Source organism: Cebus imitator, unplaced genomic scaffold (assembly GCF_001604975.1).
Source record: "Cebus imitator isolate Cc_AM_T3 unplaced genomic scaffold, Cebus_imitator-1.0 Scaffold487, whole genome shotgun sequence".
Lineage (NCBI taxonomy): Eukaryota > Metazoa > Chordata > Mammalia > Primates > Cebidae > Cebus > Cebus imitator.
Genome location: NW_016107802.1, coordinates 176,058 through 197,715, shown reverse-complemented (window position 1 = coordinate 197,715; position 21,658 = coordinate 176,058). Strand labels below are relative to the sequence as shown.

The 21,658-nt window shown below is 43.2% G+C and overlaps 1 protein-coding gene across 1 annotated transcript in view; it reads right to left on the bottom strand.

Moving 5' to 3' along the window:
* Positions 1–7,349, bottom strand: part of UCN3 (urocortin 3) — an 8,674-nt gene extending 1,325 nt beyond the window's left edge. The window contains exon 1 of the mRNA XM_037732995.1: positions 7,101–7,349. The gene's annotated coding sequence lies outside the window, so the exon portion shown is untranslated. The remainder of the gene's footprint in view (positions 1–7,100) is intronic.
* Between the last annotated feature and the right edge of the window lie 14,309 nt (positions 7,350–21,658).

Below are 21,658 nucleotides of genomic sequence, written 5' to 3'. Positions count from 1 at the left end.
AAAAAAAAAAAAAAAAAGACCATGGCTGAGCGTCTAGTCAGTGTTTTGAAGACAGATCTTTAAGGCTGGTTTCTCGTTAGGCTGTCCTAGTGTCATGAGAACAATCAGATTTGTTATTAATAACTAGGTTGGTTTTACTACAAAATTTATGAAGCCAAAGTCAGCTTGGTCTTTATGTCAGACCAAGTGCCATCCAGGGAGCACCACCATCCTCTAACCACAGGACCTCAATGCCAACATTATCTGTGGTCTCTAAGATGTGTGGGATCCTGGTTCTCAGTCGGACTGAGTCAGAGTGGTTGTCCAGGGCAAGAAGGAGACACTGAAAACTCTGAAAGGGTCATAGTCTACAGGGACCAATGGAATCCATTCTTTTATTTAAAAAAGAAAAAGAAAAGAAAAACTGGCCAGTCACGGTGGCTCACACCTATAATCCTAGCACTTTGGGAGGCCAAGGCGGGAGGATCGTTTGAACCCAGGAGTTCAAGAGCAGTCTGAGCAACATAGTAAGACCTCATCTCTACACACACACACACACACACACACTAGCTGGGTGTAGTGGTGTGCACCTGTGTTCCCAGCTACTCAGGAGGCTGAGGCAGGAGGATTGCTTGAGCTCCAGAGGTCGAGGCGACAGGGAGCTGTGACTGTACCACTGCACTCCATTCTGGGCAACAGAGCAAAACCCAGTCTCAAAAAAAAGGAAAGAAAAAACCCTAAGTGTTAGCATAGGGAATGTTGTGGCAATAAAAAGCCTAACTCAGTGGCCCTCATGTAATGTGGGCTGTTCGGGCTCGGAGCATCACATGCCCTTGCTGGCTCACCAGCCACCAGCGTTAAACAAGGCATCAAACTGCCGCCTCCATCGGGGCGAGGCTTGTGCTGAGCCACCCGAACCTCCTGCCGGGGCTCCTGCACGGTGGCAGCAGGCGGCTGTGCTGGAGGCCGTCAGAGTTCGGGTGGCCTGTGATCACTATCCCTTAGGATTCTGAGGTGGGCAGGGTTGACTTCCTGTGCCGTGGGCCCAAACCCACCCTGCAGCTAGCCCCCTTTGCCTGGCTGTGGCATACATTCACTCCAGCCCTGCAATAAGGACATCACATTCATTTATTCATTGTTGTCCTTCATCATGCCTGAGGGCGAAACAGTGAGGTGCCCATGCCAGGAGTTTTATCTAAACTCCTTCTAGAGAAAGCACAGCTGTTGTCTGCCCCCGACATGCCTGTTCTCTCACTGCAGTGTGAAGATGAACCATCCCCCAGGCTATCCTGTGAGACACAAGCAGTGAAAGTTTCTGCTCTTTGCCTTTGGGGGCTTTACCTGAACTTGAAGGTTACCTTATTACCTAAGACACACTTGAGTTTCATAAAAGCAAGCAAGAAACGTGGTTCACTATAAACTTGGGAGAATTCTTTTCTTATGTTAGTTTTTAAAAATAAATAGGAACGATGGGGCAAGTAAATCACCTGGGGATTCACCTGGGCCTTCAGCAGCACGAGGCTGGCATTGGGTCATGGCATTCTTTGTGGTGACAGTGCAGAGCAGGGCCAGGCAGGGCTGGCGTCAGGGGCTCCAGCTCCAGCCTCCCTCTGCAGCTCCTTGTCAGTGTGGCATTGACCAGGCCATTTCCCATACGTGAGTGCAGTGGACCCAACCCAAGCCCATCCAGATAGCCTCAGGCTGTGAGCGATGGATGGGCTTGAGTTGGACCAGTGCTGACCCTTAAAAAAAGGACCAGTGCTGACCCTTAAATAAGGAAGCCTGGGGCCAGGTGCCATGGCTCACGCTGGTAATCCCAGCACTTTGGGAAGCAGAGGTGGGTGGAGCATGAGGTCAGGAGTTCAAGACCAGCCTGGCCAGCATGGTGAAACCCCGTCTCTGCTAAAAGTACAAAAATTAGCCAGGTGTGGTGGTGTGCACCTGAAGTCCCAGCTAATCATGGGCTGAGTAAGGAGAATCTCTTGAATCTGGGAGGGGGAGCTTGCAGTGAGCCAAGATTGTGCCACTGCATTCCAGCCTGGGTGAAGAGTGAGACTCCGTCTCAAAAAAAAAAAAAAAAAATCACAGAGGCTGAGAAAAAAAAAAAAAAAAGTAGCCTGGGTTTCTTTCTAAAGAGGATCCTGTAAATACCTGTCGTTTCACTTACCCTGAAGACAGACACACACAACACACAAAAACATAGACAAGCACATATACATACTCACATACTCATAAACATGTACACATACACACATATACACATGCACCCACATACAGATACACATATACATACATGCACATACATACACACCTCACACGTACATACACACACATAGGCACATGCACATATATACATGCATGCACACACATACACTCCTCACGCATACATACTATACCCATATACATATGCGATTCTCATCCCACATACATATAGACACATGCACACAAATATACATGCACACATATTCACACACATACATATAGACACATGCACACACATATACACCTCACACATACACGCATGCAAACATACATATGCACATGCATATGCACCTTACACACAGACACATACACACACATCTACTCACATGCATAAACATTTACTCAGCAAATTTTCTGTCAAACCTGCTGCTTCCTGTGGCTCTCTACATTGAGGCTGCTGCCTTTCTCTCCTTTAATTTTTTTTCTAAGAAATTAGGTTTGGTTTTGTTTGTTCAATTTATTTTGCATTACAAAACTTTGGAGCTTATTTTATGTAATAATATTTTTCATAATTTATGAAAAAACACATGATCCTTGCTTTAAATAGTCCAAACCTATGAACTAGCCAGATCTGGGCACGTAGGCTGGTGCAGGGAGAACAACACAGACTTTGGAGTTAGACAGCCACGGGCTCGAATTCCTTCTTTGTCTTTATTTGCTGAGGGTTTGGGCAGATAACCTCTGTGAATTTCAATTTCCTTCTCTGATAAATGGAATAACAATAACCACCTCATAAAGGTTAAGTGAAGGATTAGAGGAAAAACGTGGATGTGTGTGTGAAAGCTCCTGGTCTAAGCAGATGCTTAATCAAGGCTGAGCCATCCCTGAATAATCCCCAGGTCTTCTCAGGAGAAGATCTGGTCTGCGTACAACCATCTCAGAAGTGCATTTTACACACACAGATGTGCATACACAATACACATGTGTACAGAGACCAGGTAGTCTGAGCAAGGATTTGACCCTGCAAACCCACGTCCTTGCTGTACCGTACCTCTGGCTTGTAGCTTTTGGCTATGCGCTGCCCTCTTCACCCTGACCTAGGCAGACTCCTTTTGCCCCTAGTCTAAGAAGTGATTCTCAGCTTTCAAGTGCTCTGGACTCATGTGGAGGTGCGGTTCAAGCACAGCCTACGGCGCCCCATCCCAAGAGCTTCTGAGTCACTGGGTCTGGGATGCTCCTGAGAAGCTGCGTTTCTAGCAGCCTGGTGGCGCCGATGCTGAGGTCTGAGGACCACACTGAGAACCACTGCTGTATGTACTCTGACCCATCTCTGGGCTCCTTGGAATTGTACACTGGAGTTACAGGGTTGCAGTAACCATATCTGGAAAATGGGCTTTTCTTTCCTTAAATATTGCATCCAATAACCAGACTGTCAGCTTTCTCATTTACAGAGGACCGACCGAGTTGTATTTCATAGAGTATGAAGCATGATTTTAGCTGCCTTATATCTTCAAGGCATCTTAAAGCTTGGAAATTATTTTGAATGGCTTGCTAACCCTGAAAGGGTTAAAAAAACCAAAAACCAATTTGGAAAAATACTGGTGGGAAAGTGGTGGGGAATCTTTATCTTTCTGTCCCGTTATTCCTTCATCCCCTCATTCCTTCCCCCCCAGACTCAGTCCTGTCCCTCCCACCCACTAGCTTGTGCCTAACCGTCCTGGGCCTCAGTGTTTTCCTCTTGGAGAGCAGGGGATTGAGTCTGAGAATCTTTGTTCTGATTTCTTGCTTTTCCTACTTCTGAAAGCCAGTGGTCCCTCCATGAAAAGGACTAGGGGAATGAAATGATTTCTTGATTTTCACCAAATGAAAGGTGCCTGGACTCTGGGTAGATGTAAACTAAAATAGAGGGTGCTGACTGGGGGAGGTGGTTCATACCTGTAATCCCAGCACTTTGGGAGGCCGAGGCAAGTGGATCACTTGAGGTCAGGAGTTCGAGACCAGCCTCGCCAACTTGGCAAAACCCCATCTCTACTAAAAATACAAAAATTTGCCAGGTGTGGTGGCACATGCCTGTAATCCCAGCTACCCAGGAGGCTGAGAATTGCTTGAACCCGGGAGGTGGAGGTTGCAGTGAGCTGAGATTGTGCTACTGCACTCTAGCCTGGGCAACAGAGTGAGACTCAGTCTCAAAAAAAAAGATGGTGCTGAGGTGCAGCCCTGGAGCTACCCTCAGGCCTCCCCCGTAGGTTCCACACAGCTGTCTCCCTACCAGCCCCACCTGCCCCATTTGTTCGTTTTACTTCCTCAAACCCTGTACCCCAGCCCAGGGAACCCCTCCCTGCTCCTCTCTATTTCCTTCCCAGGGCTGCATTCTGCATTTACCCCTCAAACACCTGGAACTTTGCACAATAATTGCAAATATTACTGAGAACTCAGAATACTTTCTGAGTCCAAGCCCATTGTGGGGCTCTGCCCTCACTGGCTGCCCCTTGAGTATGAATCAGTACCTGAGTTTACCTGTCTATTCCCACTCCTTAAAGACACTTTGGGTGTTACATTTCTTTGGTATCTCCATTTTGCTGAATATGCCAAGCCTTTCACTATGCAGAGATATTCCCTCTGGGTCATTTGGCTCTCAGCAGAGTGACTCAGGATGCTTGGGAAAGCCTGACGTGGCCAACAGTGCCTGATAAAAATCATATTCTCAATCATTATTTGTTGAATGAACTGAAATTCAGATTAGTATCAGGTACTTAAGACAATTTATTTTCCAAAGCAAAGCAACCTCTTTGAAATTCATTTCTGGATGTGTGTTTTCTCTGCAAAATATATGGCATACATTTTTTTTTGTTTTCTATTATGAAGTTATACATGTAAACCTAGAAAGAGGAGTGTTTCTGAACATGAAGCAGCCTTGTCTAAGTAACTGTCTACGTTTCCTGTGAAAAAATACAGGCTTTCCCTCGCAGTGGGCTAGCCTCTGGATGTGGCCCCTGTGTCTCACCACAGTTACAAAAGCAAGGCATTGAGGGGAGGAAGTGAGATCCCTTTTAGCTCTATATTTACTTTTTTTTTTTACATTTTTGGGGTCAATATGTAAATATCGTGCCTTTAAAAAATGCATTGCCTTCTTACTTTTCAAATCCCAAGCCCACCATCAGAGAAGAATACTGTTTTCACAGACAGAGTGCTGAAGGTGTAGAAAAGATCTGTGAAAGTGTCAGGGAGAAGGTGTCCCGTGTGGCGTTCTGTTCTCGGTATATCCGAGGGTAGCAGACCTCTGTCTGCAAAGCCTCAGTTCCAGCCTGCACAGGGTTGAGGGGTGGGAATTGGAAGGCGTCCCCTTACCATCAGCAGTGATGCAAAGTTACATAGCGAAGGAACCTCCCAGAACTGTGAATTGGACATGATGAGGATGTCTGGTGCTGGGCTTAGTTCCAGATCATTTAAAATATAAGGGTTCTTTGCAATCCTGGGTATTTTCACCATCAAAGTGCACGAATGGCCGGGGGCTAGAAGGTAGATTCAGATTTCTTTCTGGGACTTTTCTTTTTAGGATCTGTTTAGATGTGTTTAGGGTTCATAGGATAAAAGAAAAGGAACTTTCCCCAAAGACAGGACACGCTTTCCTTCCCACATACAGTCTAATTTTGCAAGTTTCTCCTTTTATATTCCTTGCACTCTTCCGCTATACCCTTGGCGAAACAACACCAAAGTTTAAGATTTCTCTGCAGCCTACCATGAAAGTCACCGAGCACCATCTAGTTATTAATACATTTGAAGGGCAAAGCTCTACACAGGCATTTTTCTGGGTGCCTGAAACTCAGCCATGCCTTTGGGCTACGATGACAGTAGCACTCGGCCAGGGCGCTGTAAAGAGACAGAGTTAATTCTGAGAGCTATGGCAGAGCCAAGCACGGAAACGTGAGGGACCTGGGTCAGCCTCCAATTCCCAGCATCTGGCAGGGAGAGAGGATAGAGCGTGAAGCAGCAAAGGCGGGAGGCAAGCAGCACTGGCCACACAGCTCGGCCAAGCGCAGAGCTATTCCCGTGGGCTCAGTTTGTCTGCAAACACTGATAAGAAGTTAAACTAAAAACTAGACCACTTAAACACTTAAAACAATTTTTAAATCTTACATTTGTTATCTTTTTGGTAGGTGGCTACACTTGGGAAGTAAATTGCAAACAGGGTTCTTCAGAAAATGTGAGCATCAAACATCCATTTCCCCTTCACAAGTAGCAGTTAGCCATTGTAGATACCTGCACACACCCCCAGTGTTCCCAGTGTGGCAAAGGACTCTGGGCTTTGGTGGCTGCGGACCGGCTGGGAAAACCCCCTCTCTGCTGACTTTTCTGGGGGAGTCACTTAACCTGTGTTTCATTTGCTGCATCCTAAGAAGAAGATGTTACCTGCCTCACAGGTGTGCCCGAGAGTGAAAGGAGATGGCATAGCGAAGGTCTGTGGCACAGGTAAGCAGTAAGTGTAGGTGTCCTTGCTGCTCTGCAGACAGTGTGGGGTCACGTCCTGTGGCTTCCATTTGCCCAGGCATCCCGACCCCATCCCCAGTTTGCAAACTGTCTCCAGGGACAGTCTTTCCTGGGGACAACTGAACTCTTCAGAGAAAATAGATTTGTGTGAACACATTCTGCCTCTGATCAAACACCTTTGGAAAGCAGGTCTCTCTCTACCAACAAGGGGATGTGATTGTGCCTCATTCCCCTGTAAAACTTGCCCCGGTCCCTTCGGGGCTGATTTCTGCTGATGGGGGTGGGGGGCATTCAGCATCGCTCCCTTGGGCTTCCACCCAGGGGCTCCTAGCCGTTCTCATCTCTCACACCCGTCCAGTGCCTGGTACTGCCTGCTTAACTTAGGGCAAGTACATTTACCCTTCCTAAGTCAGTCCCGACCACCAGCTTACCCGAGAGTGGACTTCACTCCGCAGCAGAAGGCTCAGGGAGGCCGGCGAAGCTTCAGGGCCAGGAGGGTGGCCCCAGGCACATCCCCCTGAACTTCGGGCTGCTCCAAGGTCTGGGCTCCTGCTCCTCCGGTATTGTTCCTAAGTGGGCTGTGATAGTCCCTCTCTATGGAAACCGGTCCCCTCCCTTGTGTGTATATAAAAGTGACAGATCACAGGGTGGATCGTAATTCCAGACGTAGTGTCTACGCTGGGATGAGATTTCATTTAAAATACAACCAGAAGCAGCCGTCCACGTCATGCAGATGACAGGTGCTCCGGCCTCGACCCTCCCACCTCTGCTTCCCACCCCGTCCTCCCGGCACACCTCCACTCCTCTTGCTTCCTAGCAACTTGCTTCATTGATAAAAAGCAAAGAACAAAACAGAACAACAACAACAAAGATATAAAAACCCAAAACAAAACAGAACAAAAATCCTGGTAAAGTGAGAAGCAGTGTCTTTGAAGAATTAGTTCAAACTAATCTCAGCTTCCCCCACCTTCCCCTTGACCTACTCCTTTTGGAAATCTAGAGCCCAGACCTGCTTTAAAAGCAGAGAAGGGGTTTGAAGTCCACTGCCGCCGTGTTGTTTTGTGGGTTCTGGCCGTGCAGCGTCATCCAGCCGCACACGTAGTCCCTGTGCTTGCTACACACTCCGTGCCTGCTTCCCACATAAAGTCTAATTTTGCAAGTTTCTCCTTTTACATTCCTTGCCCTCTTCTTCTCAGTGAAACAACGCAAACGTTTACGATGTGTCTGCAGCCTGCCACAAAAGTAACTGAGCACCATGTAGTTATTAATCCATCTGAGAGGCAAAGCTCTACACCTGCATTTTTTCCTGGATGTCTGAAACTCAACCATTCCTTTGGGTAATGATGACGGAGATCATCATACCCCAGAGGTCCAGAGGTTTTCATGGGAAATCTCTTGGATTTTACTCGTTATGCATCCTCTATTTATTGAGGACCTACTGTGTACCAGGTATTGCCAGGATACTCAGGAGTTGAGAGATAAGTAAGTTGTGGCCCCTGATCATACAGGGCACTCATGGTTTAGCAAGGTAGGTAAGGCCAGGCACGGTGGCTCATACCTGTAATCCCAGCACTTTGGGAGGCGGAGGCGGGCAGATCACGAGTTCAGGAGTTCGAGACCAGCTTGGCCAACATGGCGAAAACCCATCTCTACTAAAAACAACAACAACAACAAAATTAACTGGGCATGCAGGTGGGTGCCTATAATCCCAGCTACTTGGGAGGCTGAGACAGAAGAATCGCTTAAACCCTGGAGGCAGAGGTTGCAGTGAGCCGAGATCGTGCTGTTGCACTCCAGCTTAGGTGACAGAGACTCCATCTTGAAGAAAAAAAAGGAAAAAAAAAGAAAGGTAGGTAAAAAATGCTATAGAAGGAAGCAGTCCTGTCCACTCAAGACAGGAGAGGAGAGCAGGAGGGGTTGCAGACGGAAAGGATGGGTCAGCACAGACAGAGCCAGGGATGAGAGGGATGGGAGGGAAGGCAGGCGAGGGAGGGAGAGGTCAGTGGGTGAGGAGGCTGTTCTGCACTGAGGTGCTCCAAAGGCCTGCAGAGTTGGGAGTTTATTCGATACGTAATGGGAAGATGTGGGGACTGCAGTCTCGTGACCCCTTATTCACAGATGAGGAAGCTGAGGGCTGCGAGAAGTGACCCGCCTGGACCCCACAGGCCCAGGGTGGCAGAGTCAGGTGAGAACCAGGCCTGGCGCTGGACTCAGGGAGTGCTCTTTCACTGGGCTGAGCTGATGACACGGGGCCCTGTAAGGCCGGCTCGCTGTCCCCAGCCCCCCTCCCAGACGGCTGCTCCTCTCATGAAATTCTTCTAGGTGAAGAGGTAAGAGGCCTTCTGAAATTACTGAAATGATTTAAAGCCCATGAGCATTTGGAGGAACACATGGAAAGCCATCGCGGGGAAGGACCTGAGGAGACTGTGCCCCCTATTTTAAGCCTCTTTGCAGAGACAGAAAGTCGGACCTCCCTCTCTCACTTCTTCCAGAGCTGCCTGGGCTGGGATTCTCTTGAGATTAGAGGCCATATGAAACTGGATCTGTGTTTTAATTCATATTTATTAGTTCACCAGTTCATTCATTAGTTCATTCATTCATTCATTCATTCTAGTTTTTGTGAGAAGGTTTTTGTTCTGTTTTCCATTTCAGATAATGGAGCAGTAATGGGATTTATGCAGGTTGAGGGGTAGATAGAAACCTGAATTTAACTCCCCTGTCTGCCTTACGGGCTCTGGGATGCCAGGGGGTGTCTGAGATGTCAGGGGGTCTTGTGAAGACACCAAACGTTGGCCCCCCAGGGCAGGGTTTCCCATCCTCAGCTCTGTTGACATTTTGGGTGAGGTAATTCCTTCGTTGGTCCTTGGGTCTGCCCTGAGCTCTGGTGGAATTTAGAGCATCCCTGGCCTCTACCCATTAGATGCCAGTAGCATTCCCCTCCTCATTTGTGACCTTCAAAAATGTTTCCAGACATGTCCCCTGGAGGCATGAGGACCACTTCCCTACAATAGGGGGTTCAGAGAGGGAGAGGTTGAATCTTGGCTTCTTTCCTTGTTTCCTCTGAACTTCCTAGAAATCCTCCTGCCCTGAGGCCATCTCACTGAGACTGAAGAGTCTCGGTGTTGGTGGCTGTTCTTGGAGTCTGCCATCCCCTCGTCACGCAGAGCAGGCTCATTGGCTCCCACTGGTCCATCCTGGGTGGGCTTTGGCATTGCCCAGTGACTTCCGCTAGCCTGGATGGAGTTCCACACAGAATGCTTCCTAGAGATGAGCCGCTGTAAGGGTACAGTACGGGGTGTAGTTTTCTAGAAACTTCAAGAAACAGTACATTTGCTTTACAACTTGAATGCTGCTTCCACCTGCATCTGGTGGGGGACTGAAGAGAGGCTCGGGCAGCAAGACGATGATTAGTAGCAAAACTGCTGGCAAACAGCGATTTTCCTCCCTCCCATGGCTGACGTGTGTCTGTGGCGAGCTGCTGCGCTTACACTTCTCTCTGGCCTTGGCGAGCCATTGGTTCCTTTCCTGGGGTCAGCATGAGCTTGTTGTTCGGGGATGTAAATGTCCTGTAACGGGTACATAGAGGGCCGGGGTGAGAAGAAAAAGCCGACCAGCTTCACAAGTGAATAGAAATGGCTCATATTTACAAAGCTCATTTCTCCGAAGTGCCCAAAGCACTTTCACTTAATAACATAATTATTTCCTCAACATCTGAGCGTGGGAGTAAAAGAAAGAGATAGAAGAGAGAATTAGCAAACTGTGAGAAAGCTTGATTTATGGGAAAGAGGTTTTGCTGAGGAGCTGGAGGGTCTGTTTCCATTTCTGCCTGTGTTGCTAGCGTGGCTATTTATTCTCATGGACACCCGAATTCTCTAGTTCTCTGTCTCCTGTTTTATAAAATGTAGATTTTATACATTTTATAGAATGTATAAATTGTGTGCCTTCTATACACAGTTGGTGTGCCTTCCCTATTTGTTTTTAACAAGGATGATGTCAAGATAGTATTGCAAGAACTTGATAAACTTGTATGTGAACACAGAATATTAGCATCATCTTTCTTCTTCAGTTCTCCCTTATTTTGTCTGACTGATTCTTTGTGACTTTTCACTTTCAGCAGAGCGTGGATTCACTTCCCACTGTGTTTGTGGATTGTCAGGTTTTGTGTTGTAAGTCTGTCCAGTTTTGTTTTATATATCTGGAGTGTTGGACATATATAAATTGTTCATGTTATCATTTTGCTGCAAACCTCTTTACCCTAAATAATACTTCTCGTAAAGTATTTGCTTTGCCTGATATTGAAATAGCTATCCCAGCTTTCTATTGAATCTTGCTGTATTTTTTTCCAGTCTTTTCTGTTTCAGAATTACTTAGAAATGGTATATATTTAAATTTTAAAAATTAAATCTAACAATCTCTGTGTTTTAACCAGGGGCTTTAGTAAACTAATGCAAAAATACTTGACTCCTGGCATATTTGAATGATTTTCTGCCATCTTACATTGTGGTTTCTATTTGCCCTATTTGTCTCCCTTTTCTTCTATTTATTATTGTTTTTTCTTTTCTGCCATCTGCCGCATTGATCAAGTCTTCATTTTCATTTTCCCTGTATTTTACAATCTAAGCATCTAAAGCTATTTAATACATAACTTTTCCTCTAAGCTTTGTTTTAGCCACATCTCACGAATTTTAATGTCATTTCACTGTCATTCAGTTCAAATATTTTGAAATGTTTTTCTGTGATGAAGGGTAGCCAACTATGTCACTCCAAAATACGCCACTTTGGCATAAGGATTATTTTGAGCTGATGACAGTTTAGGAAAAGTAGATACTATTAATAGATAAGCTCTTACCCTTCCCATATTCACTAAGGCAGGACATACATTTGTAAAGGTGTTTGCCCTCCTCTCTACCAGGAAGAACAGAGTTAATCCCCTGAGACATCCTAGACTTTTATTAGCCCGGAGGAGCCAGAGAAATCTACTTAACAAACCTTACTCACTAGCCCTTCTCTTTCATTTGTTCCCTCATATATTTACCTTCCTGCAATTTGCCTCCCCTAAAACCTCAGAGTGCTTTTATTTTGTCTTGTCACTTCTCTAAAAATTTATTGCTCTGTTGCTAAGATGCTCTAGAATCCCAAGTTCTAACCACTCCTCAGAGTTTCTCATCCCTGAGTTATCCTGAGTGTGAGCAGGTGCACTGGCCAAGAAACTTGTGTTTGTTTTTCTCTTGTTAATCTGTCTTCTGTTGAGCTAATTTATAGGACCCCAGCAAGGAGGGTGGAGAGAAACCAGGAAGGTAGAGGGAAAAAGTTTTTTAACTTTTCCTTTGTAAACATGGTGATGATACATTATCTTAGTGTTCTTTTATCTGACAATGTTTTTATTTCCTTTTTACCAGTGAAGAATAATTTTTATGGATATAGAACTCTGGATCAGCAGAGCTTTTTCTTTTCTTTTGGTGTTATAAATATATTGTTTCCTTATCTTCTCCATTCCATTTCTGATGAGAAGTATGTAGTCATTCAATTTTTTCCCTTGTATATATAATTTTTCTCTGGTCGCTTCAAAATTTTCTCTTTCTCTTTGACTTTCAGCAGTTTGGATATAATGTGCCTTGGTATCTGTTTCCTCAAATTTATTTATTTATTTATTTATTTATTTATTTATTTATTTATTTTTGGAGACGGAGTTTCGCTCTTGTTACCCAGGCTGGAGTGCAATGGCGCGATCTCAGCTCACCCGCAACCTCCGCCTCCTGAGTTCAGGCAATTCTCCTGCCTCAGCCTCCTGAGTAGCTGGGACTACAGGCACGCGCCACCATGCCCAGCTAATTTTTTGTAGTTTTTAGTAGAGACGGGGTTTCACCATGTTGACCAGGATGGTCTTGATCTCTTGACCTTGTGATCCACCCGCCTCGGCCTCCCAAAGTGCTGGGGTTACAGGCTTGAGCCACAGTGCCCGGCGTTTCCTCAAATTTATTATTTCTAGAGTCTGCTAAGGTTTTTGAACTTGTGAATGTCCTTGTTCACCAAATTTGGGAGGTTAACTGCCATTTTTTCTTCAAATGTTTTTTCTGCCCTGATTTGTATCTCCTCTTTTTCTGGGACTCCAATTCTCAACATGTTGGCGGTTCTGTTGTCCCAGCAGCCTCTGAGGCTCTGTTAATTTTTATCTGTCTCTTTTTCCCCTTCTTCTGATTGGATTATTTCTGTTCTACTTTCGGGTTCACTGACCCTTTTCTGTGATCTCCATTTGCCATTATATTAAGCCTGATTATTTTTATTTCAGATGTAATATTTTTTGATTCTAAAATTTTATTTAAAAAGTTTTCTATTTCTTTGCTAATATTTTCTATTATTTCCCTCACTAAGAACATATACTTTACCCCATTGAGCGTAGTTAAAATTGCTGTTTGTCTGACAGTTCCAACGGCTGGCTCATCTTGGATTTGGCATCTGTTGATTGTATTTTCCCTTAAATCTGGGTCACATATTCCTGGCTTTTCATACATTGAAAAATTTTGGATTATATCCTGGGTATTTTTAAACATTAGGTGGTTAGAGATTCTGCGTCTGTTCTATTGCTGTCAGTTGATTCTGTTCTAACAGGTGATTACAGTCAAACTGCAAACTGTCATGGCTCTGCTTTTAACTTGTCTCATGTGGATGTGTTTCAGGTGTCAGCCAGAGCTTTGGTCTAATTTTGTACAGAATTTAGGCTTCCGCTTCTCTGGCTCTCTTCTTTCTGGAATTCTCCCTTCACTGCCCAGGAATCCTCTTTTTCTAACCCGTTTTTCCAAGGCTCCTCAGGCCAGAGAGGCAATGGGCGTACGGTAGGGTTTTACCTACTTTGCACAACTGCCTCCAACATGGCCCCAAGTGTCGCCGCCCTCAGGGCCAAGCCAGTAAAAGATGGGAACTCACTCCTTCCCAGTCATTTCAGTCACTTGCTCCAAATTTTGACTCCTTTCCAAAATCTGTCTGTCTTTGTTCAGTCACAAAATCTAGAAGCTATTTCATTTTCATTTTATTCTTGTATTTGTCCAGTGTTTAAAGATGCTATTTGTGTAAGGATTGGTTTGTTAGGTCCTCATTCCTCTATATGGAAAGTGGAACTTCCCCCTATATTATTGTATTCTATTTTCTATCTTTTAATGGTTATTTGCAAATTTTTGAGTGTACATTTGATGTAAAGAAATTTACTAAGTATAGCTATCCTCATCTCGAACAATGAAAAGGATCTCAGACCAAGTAATTATGAAAATTATTTTTCTTATGTGCTATTGTTTTCTAATGTTTTAGGTCCATTTTAACTGTTCACCTTAGTTATATTAACCAAATTAGTGATGGATATGATTTTATACACTCAATGCTTGTTTAGATTTACCCATATGTTGATCAATTTCTTTGCCTGCCACTGCTCTTTGAATCCTACTCCTTCTCTCTGGCTTCAATTTCTGTCTACCTGAAGAACTTCCTTTATTATTCAGTGAGGCTCCTGAATCATAAACTTTCCCAACCTCATTTGTCTAAAAAGTCTTTATTTTGTCCTCACTCTTGCCACAGTTTATCCGGCAATGCACTTCTAGATCAGAAGACATTTTCTCCCAACATGGGCAAGATATTATTCCACTGTCTTGTCTTCTGGTTGAATTGTTGCTATAGAGGTCTTCTGTAAGTCTAAATGTTATCCGTGTTTAGATAATTCATCTTTTATTGCTGGATGCTTTTAATATCATCTTCTTTTTGCCTTTGGTGTTCTGCGTTTTTACTAAAATATTTTTACATTTCCTGCTTGCTATTTATTGTGTTTCTCAAATTCAAGGATTTATTAATTTATTGATTCTGGAAATTTCCCAGTTATTATCTCTTTGGGATTGCCTTTCTCCCATTCTTTGTTATTTCCTTTGGTGTTCCTACTTGACACATATTCAAAGTTGTGGTTGCTTTATAATGTGCTAATGGGACTAATCTGAATTCTGCTTCCCAGAATTACCTTCCTTTTATGTTTCTGGTTAGGGGTTGGCTGGAACTCCTAGGAGAAATCTGTGTGACTGGACAAGTTGAAGGGAGAGGTGTGGGTCCCACTGTTGCCCAGGCTAAAAGGTGGACCCCAACTGATGCAGAGGACTTCTCATTTTCTCCCTAAACATCTTAAATTCTCTTCTGTATTTCTCATTTATTTTGGTTCTTTGTGTTAAATATCATAATTATGTCATATCTAATCTCCATTTCACTGCTTCTTTCTTTAACCTCTTCTAATGCATTATCTTTCTTTGGAGCTTTAGATTTCAGTAACTTTATCTTTTATGTCAAGAAGTATCATATATTTAAAAAATTGTTTTTAAGATCTGTCCATTTAAAAATGTTTCTTTTCTTGTGATTTTGATCACCATTTTTGTGTCATTTTAATAATTACAAAACGTGCATTTGTTCTAAGGTGGTTGCAAAGTCCAGGGAAATAATTTCCATTAGGTCTTGGGGAGAGAGTTTTGGAGAATATATATATCAGAAAAGAATGGGAAAATTGCAATATAGTGACTATGCTATTATTGCACAAGTACTAATTAGATGCTAACAAATTTGTCTTATCCAAGTTTCTTAGGGTTTCAATCCTTCAATTTTTTTTGTGTGTGAACCAACTCTCATTTACGTTGTTTCTTTGCATATTGGTTAATTTGGATTATTGACTCATTTTCAGAGCACTAGGAAGCTTTCCTTGTCAAAATACGTTGTGTTTGTTCTCTCTAGTTTCTCTGGGGAAATAAGATACTTTGGGTCAATTTTCATGTTAGTTTCTCAGTTTGGAAGTTTTTGGATCACAGGGATGGTGTTTAAATTCAATCCTTAAGCCTGAGGGGCACAACTAAAGTTTCAGTTTCTTTGGTGAACACTTTTTCTCCTAGAAACCAGGCAGAGGCAAATTTTTCTGTGTCACTGGGGAATTTTTTTTGGTCCACCATCTTATTAAGGTTGTACTTCTCTAGAGTACTTTTAGCAGGTGTCTCAGTTCTAGCATGTAACCTTGTATGGGCCCAGTACCCCCTTTCCAGGCCCCCTGTAGATGTTAAAACTAATGCTCCTGAGTAATCTTCCTCCAGGGCAAATGTGACATCAGTTTATATATTTGTAACTTTAATTTTTAGTTATTAGATGTCCTTGTACCAGAAGATAATCTCTTACCCATTTTCTCTTGCAAGCTCAGGTATACTATAAAATGATGTATTTTTATCCAGAATGTGTAATGTGTTCATAGAGAAAAATTTTAAGTTATTACCGTCTGTCATCTTGCCCAAATTAAAAGTTCTTATTTCTCTAATACTATTTCTATTATACCACAAAAGAGGGGAAAAGGGAAAGGAAACTCGTGTTACAAAAGGAAAGCTTTCAGCCATAGCTTCTGGTTTCCTGTCTTCATTCATTCCTTTGTTATGTACCATAGCAGACTCTGTATTTGCAATTACTTATTTGCTACAGTTTGTTTGTAACTCCAAAATTAATACTCCTGGCACTTTGCAGTGATTTACAGATATGCAGATGTACAGAGTGGTATAAAATTTGGGTCACCTGATGTACGCATTCTCAGCTAAGGTTGGGCAAGGCGACGACTCTCTGCCTTCCTGTTTTGACTTTGGTAATGTAAACAAGTGTTGGCTTTGCAGTATATTTAGCACCATGTTTATTTATTTATTTTTTGCATTTTTGTGCATTTTGTTGGTGTTTTTGCTGTTTGAAATGGCACCTAAGTACAGTGCTGAAGTGCTGTCTGCTGTCCCTAAGAAGGCTGAGATGTGCCTCACAGAGAAGGTACATGTAATAGACAGGCTTTATTCACGTGTGAGATGTGCCAGTGGGCATGAGTTCAGTGTTAATGAATCAACAATAGACATTAAATAAGGTGTCTTTAAACAGAAACTCACATAAAACACAGTTATATGGTGGCCAGTTAGCAAAAATATGACCAGAGGCTCATGGGAACTTGATCCTTAGAAATGGTGCAGACTTTGCTAATTCACAGTTTGCAGTGACGTTGCAGACCATAACTACCACAAATCATGAGAAGGAGCTAGACTTGCTAAGTTCATACTGAAGTTCAGGAATTGTGCTGTTTGTAGGAAATTGTCCCTGGTCCATGAGGGTCAATTGTAGCCTCCAGCTGCTTATGGTAAAATGCAAGGATGGGTGACGGCTAGCTCCAAAGCCTGGTCCTGCCAGGGGAAACCGAGCAAGAATCTCAGCAAAGATGTGCATGCTGGGTTTTATTCTTTATTGATTAATTGGTTGACTGATGGATTGAGCACTGTAGACACATGGACAGAGGTTCCAGGAACAGTTTTAGTGCCAGAGGCAGTGACTGGCAGGGAATGAGGGGCACAGGTGAGTGCTTGGGGGAATGTGGAGGAACCGACCACAATCACTAATCTGCCTCCATGGAGAATTTGGGGAGAACTCACAAACCCGAACTTCTGCTCAGAAGCAGGCTGCTTAGTTCTTATCAGTAGCAAAAACTTAGATGCTGAAGTGGATCTCTTGGTATGAATTACTGTGTCTACAAACCAAGTGAATAGATCACTGTGACTGGGCCCAGGGTTGGGAAGGGGGCACAACAGGAGTTGTGCACGGCTATCCGAAAAGGCACATCCACCTGCTCCCAGAGAAAGACAGGAAGCTATTGATTCTCTGTGTCCTGTGGCCCTGATAGAGGCGGCTACATCTTTCCCCAAGGCCCCTGGGAGCATTGCTCTATGAGTCAGCTAGCCACAGAAGTCCAACAGAGGGGTCCATAAAACTTTTGCTTAACCGCCGGGGCCCCTGGACATGAGATAAACCAGAGCCTCTCCACCTGTGTTCACTGCTGATCCTGGTTCTAAGGTGGATGCAAAATCCAGTAAAAGTAATTTTCAGTAGGTCCTGGCTAGGAAGTTTTGGAGAACGTATATATCAGAGAGGACTGGGAAAACTGCAGTGTGATGATTGTGCTATTATTGCAGAAGTACTAATTATGAGCTAACAAATCAGTCCTGCATGTTGAGAGAAACACGAGTCAAAGCAAGGGTCTCCCCACCCAGTAGGCTAGAACAACTTTACCTGGTTAAAGGCAGGCTGTGGGTGGGAGGGAGAAGGACATGGAGAAGGCAAGGATAGAAACGTCAGTGGGACTTTGGTAAAAAGACTGGAAGAAGAAGTAAGGGCTTTCCTTGTATCTCTGACTTTCTGGGCTATGATCTCATGATATAGTTTTGGCAGTTTTGATGCAGATTTTTAGATTCATTTGCATCAAAGAGGCAGTGAGTTTTAAATACATCCTTGGGTAGATGGGATGCTTATTTTCATGCACTGATATCCCCCTGTATGTGTAGAAACAGAAGGAAATTACAGCAATTATACTGCTAAGAAAGAACAGGCATTTATTTGTCTGCCTCTCTCACTAGATTTTGGGCTCCTCAAAGGCGACGGATTCCTCCCTAAATCACACTCACCCCTTATGCCTCCATAGCCAGTGTGGTGCCTGACATATAGCAGCTGCCCAGTAAATGAATGTGGAAGTGAAAAGACTCAAATGGCTTAATTGCAAAATTGGCTCCTGTGAGAACGGAATAGATTGGTGGAGTTAAGGTATTTGGTTAGAATGCTAGAATTTTTAAAAATATAATTTGGAAGGTTGTGCTAAATAGTCTGCAACCTTCCAAGTCATATAATTATCCAAATCATTAATCTTCAAAACCAAGTCAAATCAGGCCACTATACAGCCCCTTCCAAATCAAGGGACTGTGTAACGAGAGCTTCTTTTCACAATTTTCCTCTAGCTCCCTGCTGTCCTGTGTGGTAGCAGTTTGGCTGTCAAGCACTTGAAATAAGATCAATTTAAATCGAGATGGGCTTTGAGTGTAAAAGACACCCTGGATTTCAAAGGCTTAGATTAAAAAAAGGTAAAATGTCTTACTTCTCAAATATCCTTATGTATTGAAATGAAAGTACTTTGAGTATACTGGGTTAAATAAAATGTATTACTCAAATTAATTTCACTAATTTCTTTTTTACCTGTAAAATCTGGCTACTGAAATTAAAATTGCACATGACATTACAACATTATATTTCTGTTGGACAGTGCTCTTCTAGATGAATAATGCATTTGGGGAGGTCAGAACTGCTGTGGAAAAATGTCGTGCTTTGAAATCAGGAGGGTTTGTTGTCACCACCTGGCTGGGCTACATTTTAACGGGAAAGATCCGATGCTTTGCCTAAGTAACTTAGGTTCTTACCTAAGTTACTTAGGTTCTTTGGGTCTCCGATTCCTCATCAGCAAGTGAAGGTAATTGTACCCAGCATGTCTGGTTGTTGTGAGAATCAGGTGAGATAATGTATATTATTTTCTAGCTCAGGATCTAGGGCTGAGAAAGGTGCTTACAAGATGTCAACTCCCTCCCTCTCTTCTTGGCAACCAAAATAAGAAGTCTGTTAGCTTAAGCAATAATGCCACTGTGGATGACAGAACCATCCCCTTTCTAGCTTTGAATATTAATACGAAGACAATATTTTCTCATTTGTTTTAATTTGCTTTTCTTGGTATTCATGAGATGGAACGTTTTGCAGGCACTGCTGGTGGTAGGGTAAAAGGTTTCTGAAAAGATTTCATCAAGAATCTGCAAAACCTTCATTTACCCTTTTATCCAGTAATCTCCTTTCTTTGATTTGATTTTGAAAAAGCAGAAATGTGGATCAAGAGAATGTTTAAGAATGGAAGGTGTGTTCAGAAATTTTCATTTTTTCAGATCAGATTAAACTTTTTAAGTGTAAGTTAAATTGGATTTTTTTTTTGACAGCTGTGAACTGGAGGCTGGGAAGAGTGGCTGTGTGGGTGGGGCGGGCTGTGCAGGGCTTGCTTGAGTTATGGTGGGGCAGTGGAGGCTCCCTGCTGTGCTGTGCCCTCTCCCATATTGGGCCTCACTCACCTTTCTGTTCTCATTCCCTTCCCCTCCGCCTCTCTGTTCTCTCTCCTTCCTGCCCACCACCCACTTAAAAAAAAAAACAAAAACCTTATAGCTTCTTTCCCCCATTAGTACAATTTTAAAAAAATTTAGAACCAGGGTAGTTGTGTAGGTTTTGTTACATGGGTATAATGCATGATGCTGAGGTTTGAGCTTCTAATCTTACTGTCACTCAAATAGTGAACATAGTACCCGATAGGTATTTTTCAACCCTTGCCCTCTCTTTCCCCATTTTTGGAGAGTCCCGTGTCTATTGTTCTCATCTTTCTGTTCACATGTACCCAATGTTTAGCTTCCACTTATAACTGAGGACATACAGTATTTGCTTTTCTGTTTCTGTGTTAGTTCACTTAGGATAATGGCCTCCAGGTGCCTCTATATTGCTACAAAAGACATGATTTCATTTTTAATGGCCATGCTATATACGCCACCACCCACGTTTAATCTGGTGGATTTTTTATTTGTTTGTTTCTTGGGTGGAGGAGACCCTCATTTTGACTCTCTATGATTTTCCTAAACCTCGGTTTTATTTCCTCTGTTCTCTTTTATGTTTGGGTCTTTGGAAACCAAAGGCAGGAAGACTTCTTGTTTATCTGCCCATCCCATTCCTCCCTAGAGTTTACTGACATCAGGCTAGCCCAAATGATGGAAAAGGAGATGGGGAGAGAAAAGCGACATCATGATATTATTGCTCTGTACACATTATGGAGATGTGGGGGCGGGCAAGACCTTTGCTCGGGAATCCCTGTTGCTCACTTGCTTAGAAATTCCATTTGGCTGCAGAATAATTAATTTCCTTAAGGTTATAAGTTTGGTAAATAAAAATAAACTGTAATTTGTAATAGTGATATTGATTATTTGGACAGTAGATTGAAAGTAATACGGAGGAAATTATCCTAGGAGCAGGATCCTTTTCTAGACTATCCTAACTCTCCTCCTCTCAAAGGAGGGGCATTAGTGGAGCAGGCCTCGTGACTGTGCCTCCCACAGAAAGGAACTCTAAGAATTATGAACTGCTGCAGCAGTAGGTGAAAAAACATATGAGGGGCTCCATTTTCCATCTGAAAGATGAACTCAGAAACACACTGCAAAGATCAAAATAGATATTTGCAAATTTAGCTTCAGGAGATAAGATACTTGATGCTTTCCTTTGTAAAGTTTTTTTTATTACGAAAGTTTCAAACTCTGGTGTCCTCATTAAGAGGAGGAGATAAAAGGTCTAGATTATAGAATAATGAAAAAAATACAAGCCTCATTTATTTTATCATGCTGTTAGAGCACGTACGTATTCAGAGCACGGTTTGCGTGTGTGTGTGTGTGTGTGTGTGTGTGTGTGTGTGATCTATTTGAAATAATGTTAATAAACTGGAGCTTGATTTAAAAAGGCTGAATAAGAGAACGAAGGACCTGAAAATGTATCGCAGTGGCCAAGTAAACTGGAGAGATTTGTCTGAACAAGAGAGGATAGAAGAGAGAAATGTTAGCCCACATTGGAAGGGCTTCATTTGAAAGAGGTAGTACTTTTTAAAAAAATGTGATTCCACTTGATAGAAATAGGTTTAATAAATAAGAATTACCAAGGAACAAAAGTTTCAAAGGCTTGAACCTTTAGATTCCTTCTCCCTCACCAAAAAAGTGCAATGTATCTGTCCCTGTCACTGAAAATGAACAGTGACCAAATAATCACCTACCAGGATAGTGAAGGTTTCTAAGCAGGGTTGGCTGGAAGTGGAAGCAAGGGGGTGTCAAGGAGATGGACTTTCGGGTTGCCTTCCATGCTATAATCAGGATGTCGACTTCTTCTGTTTTATATACCAGGGCTCTGCACAAAATTTTGTTTGGAACTAGGGCTTTTATGACTATGTCAAATTAAACGAAATAAATCCAAACCAAAATGAAACAAACACCCCTTCCAAGCCACCAGTCTGAAAAAGCTGATGCTGGAAAGAGGATTGGGTCAATGTGAGCAGTGCTCTGGTGAGTGCTAGAGGCGGTTTAGT